This window comes from Symsagittifera roscoffensis, chromosome 3 (assembly GCF_963678635.1).
Source record: "Symsagittifera roscoffensis chromosome 3, txSymRosc1.1, whole genome shotgun sequence".
NCBI classification, from domain to species: Eukaryota; Metazoa; Xenacoelomorpha; order Acoela; family Convolutidae; genus Symsagittifera; species Symsagittifera roscoffensis.
In genome coordinates this window covers 49,095,285-49,103,002 of record NC_087064.1, presented here as the reverse complement: position 1 = coordinate 49,103,002, position 7,718 = coordinate 49,095,285, and positions in this window count along the sequence as shown.

Below are 7,718 nucleotides of genomic sequence, written 5' to 3'. Positions count from 1 at the left end.
AACCTATTCCGATGATTATTTGTGTTTCCTGAATTTGCGTTAAAAACAAAAAAAAAGAAAAACCTAAAACACACCCGAATACAATATTGAAGACTAACCAATCATACTCCATCTAACTAACAACCCATTTATTTGTAAGTGCTGAAACTACTTGTAGTTTCAGCACCAGAGCATTCTGAATTTAACTCACAGCTTAGTCGCTCCTTCAAAGAGACCAACTCGTAAAAAACCAGTATACTCTAGATCTATTGAGACTAAGAGATATAAGAGTAAGAATAAGATCGGTATTAGACTAAGAAGTTGCACGAATCTATCGGGCCGAAAATAAGATAGCGTGACGAGCAGACGGTGTACCTTATCTGAAATTACTCTATGAGTTAGACCATCAGTCCCAACTCATCTGGTGCGACCATAAGTCTCGAATAAGACCTTAAGCAATAGAATACTTTAGAACTAACAAAAATAGATTAGACTTAGACAAACATTCACAAAAATGTTTTACGACAATAATTTAATTGAAATGTCTCTACGACTCAATAGATCAGAGCCAACAATTTGAGAACTCCCTGGTATTGGAAGAAGACCTCGGACAAGAGACGATATACGACTACAACGGAACTTTATATTACCTCAACCTAGTCCGATGATTATTTGTGTTTCCTGAATTTGCGTTAAAAAACAAAAAAAAAGAAAAACCTAAAACACACCCGAACACAATGGTCCTACTCATTTTCAATGGTCATACAATAAACACTATTGAAAAGTAGGGCAATTGGTTGAAAGTAGGTTGAAAAGTAGGGCAAACAGTGCCAAAACTAAAAAAAGGATAGCTGGTTGGTCGATTGCCTTTTTAGCATGAAATTAGACTAAACCTCTCAAATTCAAACCAGTTTTTCTCAACACTGGAACAATTTTTTGAAAGTTTCTTAAGGTCGTTCGAATCACGACGAAAAGGGCTAAAGTGTTATATATCACTCAATCCATTCCGTTGATTATTCAATGTTCAGAAATAATTTAAAAAAGAATACTAAAAAAACTACAACACACCCAATACAAAGTTCTTGCCTGTTTTGAATGGTCGTAACAAAAAGCGCTCAATAGAGGCAAAAAATTATGATTTTCGGCATTGTTGAACTAGCTTTTTCGACACTGTTACGCTTTGGCACTGTTGTACTGCTGCGAGAAAACTCACGTGAATGAGATTCAGTCTTTTGCCCTCACTGGAGAAGTCGGTCAAGTTCCTGATGTAGTCTGCGGGTGTGATCCCATGCTTCTGGCCATATTTAATGTAGGTACCCAATTGCGTTAAGCAACATGCCCCCTGCTCTAAAATGAATGAATGTTTTGAGAGTTTTGTTGTATTAATTGAGAGTTTTGTTTCTCTTTTTATAGTTTTTGCTGGTGTGGTTTTTCTGTAACAATCAAAAATATCAATCATATTGTTTAGAAAAAGAATTGAAAGATAGAAAATTGGGAGCATTAATTTAGCGATGCAAAACTTACCTTCGGATAAGCGGGGGTTAATGGAGAAGAAATTGATGAGGTCGTATAGTTTCAAAATATGTGTGGAGAACTCTACGTAGTCCTCGAACCTGGGAGGTCGGTTGCTCTGCGGCTTCTTGTAAGACTTCCCGATGAAACAGTAGTTGGCGCTGAAAAATATGACAAACTGTTTGGAAACGAATGTGAAAAAAGCAACCAGAAGGAGCCCGCAATGCAATTGTGCACTAACTTGTGGAATAGATACATTGTAACGTAGAATTTAAAATGTCTACGATAGGTTATGGTGAAAAAATTGTGTAAAGAGCAAATGTACAATATTTACTGTTGATGTGCGATATTTACTGACCTATGTTTGCTACAAATTTCGGACTGCACACTGAAACATTTTTTCTGAGGCAGAACGAACAACATGGACTGCCACTCCTCAGTCCTGTCCTCAACCTGCACTTCTTGGACTTCCGTTGCAGAAATGTGACCTTGAAAATTGTAGCTATAATAATCTGCGCTTCTATGATTCAAAATATACTCATGCATGTTTTTAACAAACAAAAAAAAACACGCGTTACTGAAGTGTCTCTGTGACGTACTTGCAAGCAATCATTTTCCAATTTCTTGAAATTAAAACGGAAATTTCGGTACTCCTCCAATCGACGAAAAAATAGCTCTTAAAAATTCTATCAAACTATACTGCAAGCAAAATGACTTCCTGTATTTCAGTAAATAAAGAAATATAACAGCTTTATATACCCATAGTGATCCCTAGTCATAAACTAGCCTTCGAAGAATTTGATAAATTGAATGAAAACGCTTTTTATATTTTTAAATGCAGATCCGTACGACCAGAAGCGAGACTACAGAAAGATCATAGTAGTCATCAACCAATATGGGGCCATGTCAAGTGGAATTGAAGGACCAATTCAACAGAGAACCGGCCAGATTTCCAACAACTTGACCCAATCAAACATGAGCTTGAACTCAACAAATTCCGGTGTACATTTACAGTGCATAAACTCAAATTTATGATATCAGGTGGCACAAACAAAATTTTTAAAAAAGCTATTGAAATTGTGAAATAATTATCGATAGAAACATGAACAAACGATCAACATAAAAGCGGAAAAGTCAACCCCGAACTATTAGTGGAGGGAAAACAGCCAGCCGTTTTCAATAGCGAACTGTGAAACAAAAAAAAGGATTTTGTAATGATTAAGTTAAATCTACATAGAGCTGCAAATTTGGCTACCACGTGCTTAAACCAAATACAATGACAACAACACTGCTCGTATCAGGGCGAAGCCCTGAATGTTCCGACTGCCTTTTAAGGTCTATGGAGCAGTAATAACATAAATATCATTGACAAATTAAACGTAAAAAAATGAAGAAAAAAAACATTTCCAAACTTTGAAACTTTTTCCATGAAAATCATCCCCCCACACGCCATATAAACTACAAAAGAATAGATTTCGCTCCTTGTAAAAAATCAATTATGGCAAATAAGCTTCTTTCAAACAATTTAGAACGATTTCTAAGACGGATTAAATCTCCGCTTACGCGTTAATAGCGCGAAATATATCGCGCGTTAATTGTCCCAAATTAGCCAAAATGGTAATCTTTAAACCCTCATAACTCAACGAAAATTGATCACAGATGAATTATCTTTTCAAATTTAAGCTCAGGACAACAATGCCTTTTGAATGATATAAGAAAATTCCAACAAAAATGGCTAGTTAAAAAGTCGAAATTTGACTGAAGAAAAAAAAACCCACCCCGAGCACAAATATTTCGTTACTATCGTATCGAAAGTCGAAACAAAAAGCAACAACACGTGGAGCATCTCTAATGGAACTGTATACCCCTAAATCACTAGCAAAGTGTATCAACTTTTTGCAAATGCCTTAGATTTTTCATATACCAAAACCGAAACAAACTGCACAACGCCAATTCAAAACTTTTACAAACTGCGCTATGGCTTCAAATCTACTTAAGTTGATGATCATTTTGCTGCTTTCCGATGTGAGTTAGAACCGATGTGGTTAACTCATAGAGTAATTTCGGATAGGGTAAACCGTCTGCTCGTCACGCTATCTTATTTTCGGCCGGATAGATTCGTGCAACTTCTTAGTCTAATACCGATCCTATTCTTACTCTTATACTATCTAGTCTCAGGTTGTTTAACTAGTCTCTGCTAGGCTCAATAGATCTAGGGTATACTGGTTTATTGCGGCTGCTGAAGTTCTCTCGGAGAGGCAACTAAGTTCTAAGTTAAATTCAAATCTTCAAAATACAAGTAATTTCAGCACTTACAAATAAGTGGGTTGTTAGTTAGATGGATCATGATTGGTTAATATTAAATACTTTACAGTGGTAAAATATCTAATTTATCCAATCATAAAATGTAGTTTAAATCAGGTTCCACCCATCCGGGTTTTACAGAGTTTTTTAGAATAGTCTTTCTGTAATTCAAAGGATGGATGATGGACGTTGGTATTTGGCGAACATCATAATTCTTCTGGGTTTTCGTGTTAGAGAAGTTCCAGGTTCAATCGCTGTGTCTTCTCATGACAACGACTGGGTTTTCGCAACAAACTCAAATCTGATTTCAGAATGGTTGGCTATGACAGGTTTTTCTGTTCCATGTAGAGAACTTTTTTTGGGTTGACCTTGTCTGGGAATGGCGTGGAGATTGTGCGTGGAGGGGATGCCTGGTTACTCGGATCTGTACGTATAATTGAACATCGAGGTGGTCATTGTTCTAGTTCAATGAAGTCCTTTTCTGCGAAGTCAAGTCGTACTCTAAATCCTTTGAGTTGTGATTGTGGGCGGCATATTGATTGTGGTTGGCCATTCTTTTTCGAGTGTAGTGGGGTCATTTTGTCTTTGGATGTTCGTCTTGGGTGTTGTATGCTGATCTATATACTGCAAGGTATAATTTACATTTTATAAAATTTTTATTAGTTTGGTGTTTTAATTATGATTTTGGTTAGTTGTTTTCACAAAAGCTTTTTGTTTTAGTTCGGTTATTTTGAAGTAACTCTTTTGAAGTAACTTATTTTGAATTTGTTAGTAACTTTGCTAGTATGCGAATGATGTTTTTAGTTTGAAGCAGTGGCCAAAGCAATTGAAGTGCTTTAATGGTTTTTAGTTCTTCAGTGCCAACTGCAAACTCATAAGGTGTGTTTTGGATGAGATTATATAATTTGTGGTATTATTTAGTGTTGTGGATGAATTCTAATATGGGGATTTCTATAAGTTGAACAAATTCATGTGGGATAAGGAAGGGTCTGGATTCTTCTGCGTTGAAGGTTTTTGTGATGGGACAAAAAATATACATTTGGGTTATGGGATCATAATTGCGAAGAATACCGTGAAGGTTAGTATCTTTGATGCAATATGTGAAGTTAAGAAACAATGGTGAAGTGTACTTAGAGTTAATAAATTGAAAACGGTGGTGTGGTTGTCTTGATGGAGTGTGTAGATCAAAGTGAATTTGTATGAAGCGATAATATGTATATGTGTGGGTTTGTTTAGTGCGTAACATAATGTCGTGTGAGCAGTGCAAATCTCGTTCGTGTGGTGCAAGGAAATGAAAGGTTAGTGAAAATAATTGAAATTTTTCTTTAAAATTTTCGTAAGCTTGTGTGTCGGTTAGTGCTTCAGAAATGATGTGGTCGAATTTGCGATCAAATATATTGAGTGTAAATACATATGGTGTTTTGATGAAAAATTTTTCTGTGATTTGTGGGTTAGCGAAACGGTCATCATCTAAAAATTGGTCTTGGTTAGTTCGGATGATGTTGTGATCGTAATATTCTAGCGTGTATTCATTAGCTCGGGGTGCAGTGTATGTTTTGAGTGACTTTTTATATCCTATATAAGTAAATTGTCTATGTGTTAGTGGTGTGGTGAGTCGATATAGCATATCTTTATTTCTTTCTATATCGATGTGAGTATTAGATAAAGGTAGGCAAAGGGGGTTAGTAAAATGATAATATGATGTCCAATGAAGTGTAGGCATTAAAACTTGTTCATCTACAAAATTGCGTGTGTCGTTAGTGTCGTTAGGGGTGTTCAAGGTATACTGTGGAAATGAGGGTAGGGTGATGGCTAAAAAATCTTTCGTGTTAGTGTGATTTGGATGATTAATATATTCACGGGCTGTTCCTGGTTTTGTTGGAAATGGATGGTTCGGGAATTTTCTTTTGAAAGTGCGATAAGCTCTATTAGTGCTATTTGATGATTCGGTGGATGTGGAGGATGGTGCTAATGATGCGGTATAAGCTGAAGAGGGTGTAGGGGTAGGTGGGTTTAATGATTCTATTGTGGATGAAATCTGGTTTATAGTGGAATTTTCAAGGTGGAAGGGTTGTTGTTGTAGGGTGATAAAATTATCTAGTTCCTGGGAGATTTGAGGAGTATCTGGAGAATTGGATGATCGGTCTGAATGAAATGAAGAGTAGGTTGGGGTGACTTGTGAAGCATAAGAGGGTGTAGAAATCGATGGGAGTGGGTTATTTGGCGGGATTGGTTGAAAAGGGGGTTTTGAAAAAACTGAGGAGTTGGTTTGAAAATTATTGGATGGAGATGGTTCAGAGTCTGCAAATTCATCAGGGGTTTCAATATCTGGGTTATTGAGTTGTGAGATGGAGTATAAAACTGAGATATGTGAATTAGTGTCTGAATTCATGCCTGATGTTACATTATTGGTTGGGAAATCGGGTGGCGGGAAAGCAAAAAGTAGAATTTTTGTAATTGGAGTGTTGAGGTTGGTCGGGTGGGAATTTGAGCGGTGTAGGGATCCAAGTTGTCGGCTCATCGTGGGCTAAAAAAATTATTATTTTGAGACTGAAAAGCGGTGGTATGGGGTTGTTCTATAATTTGTTCATATGTATTTTCATCTTGTGAATGATGTGTTATTATGTGTTGTATGGGACTTTGCGATATGTTTGGTCTAAAATTTGGATTATGTGTTCTTGCTAAATTTCGAAAATTTCGTGGGACTAGTGATAATGGATGGTTATGTGGTAAGGGTAGTAACTCTGGTGCTGTAGGCGTTATGTCTACATTGTTATGTTCTTCGTCGTATGTGTTCTGTCTTGTTGCTATTTTTGTGTTGTATTCTTTTATTTGTGCGTCTAAAAGAATTTTGTTTATTGATGATGAAAAAACTCCAAAAAATCCTGCAAATAATATGCGTGCTACACTTGCTTGTCTATTTACTTGTGTGTGTATAGCGCATGTATTATAGATTCCTTTTAAAAGCGAAAAAAGAAATCCTATAAAGTTAAACATTGCGTATAAAATAGCTAATTTTTCTAAGATGTAGTAGGGCCATCCTAGAAAATCGAGAATTTCATTTTTTAGTGTAACAAAGCTAAAAATATTTATAGGTGAAATATCTTGTGGTCTATATTTTTCACCGTTTAGATATATATAGTCTTTAATGTCTTTAAAATATCCGCTATAATCTTGTGTATAAATATCTGCAAATCCTGCGGTTTCGGCAAGTTTGCGTAAGTTTTGGTCAATTGATTGTCTTTGTATAGTATCCATTTGTGTTAATAATTCTTGGAATTGTTGTGTTCTAATGTGATGTTGGATATCGGATTTTGAATATATTCCAATTGATTGTAGGTCAATATTTGGGTTTCGAGCAATAGCTCTAATGCTTTCAGGTGAAAATTTTTTGAGTGATTGCATTAATGTGGGATATGGGGTAAGAAGGTAATATTTATCTTCATCAGGGTTCAGTTGAACTACATTGTGGCTATTTTCTGATCCACATGGGACTGCGGTATCCCAAAAATAGGATCGTCTTGAAAGCGTGTCAACGAAATGTACTTTGTTCTTATAAAAGATAGGGATTCTTTTATAGCATCGTTTATCTTCAAAAACATATAGTGGTGATACTTTTTTGGTACAGGTATAAAACCATAAAATGTTTCCTTCATAGTCTAAAAAATTTGATCTATTGCCTGATAGTAAATATCCTGCGTAGGGTATTTTTAATACTGCTAGTGCAAGTGATTGTAGGATTTGTGTTCTTTCTAATTCGCATAGTTGGTGAAGTGTTTCTAATTCGGAGAGTGACATTTCTTGAAAAATGGGGCTAATTGTGTAGTCTAATTTCATGTCTAGGTGAATATCATAATGGATATTACCGAAATATGTACTATTCATTAGTGATAGTTCTTGTAAACGTGTGCTTCTAGTATCAT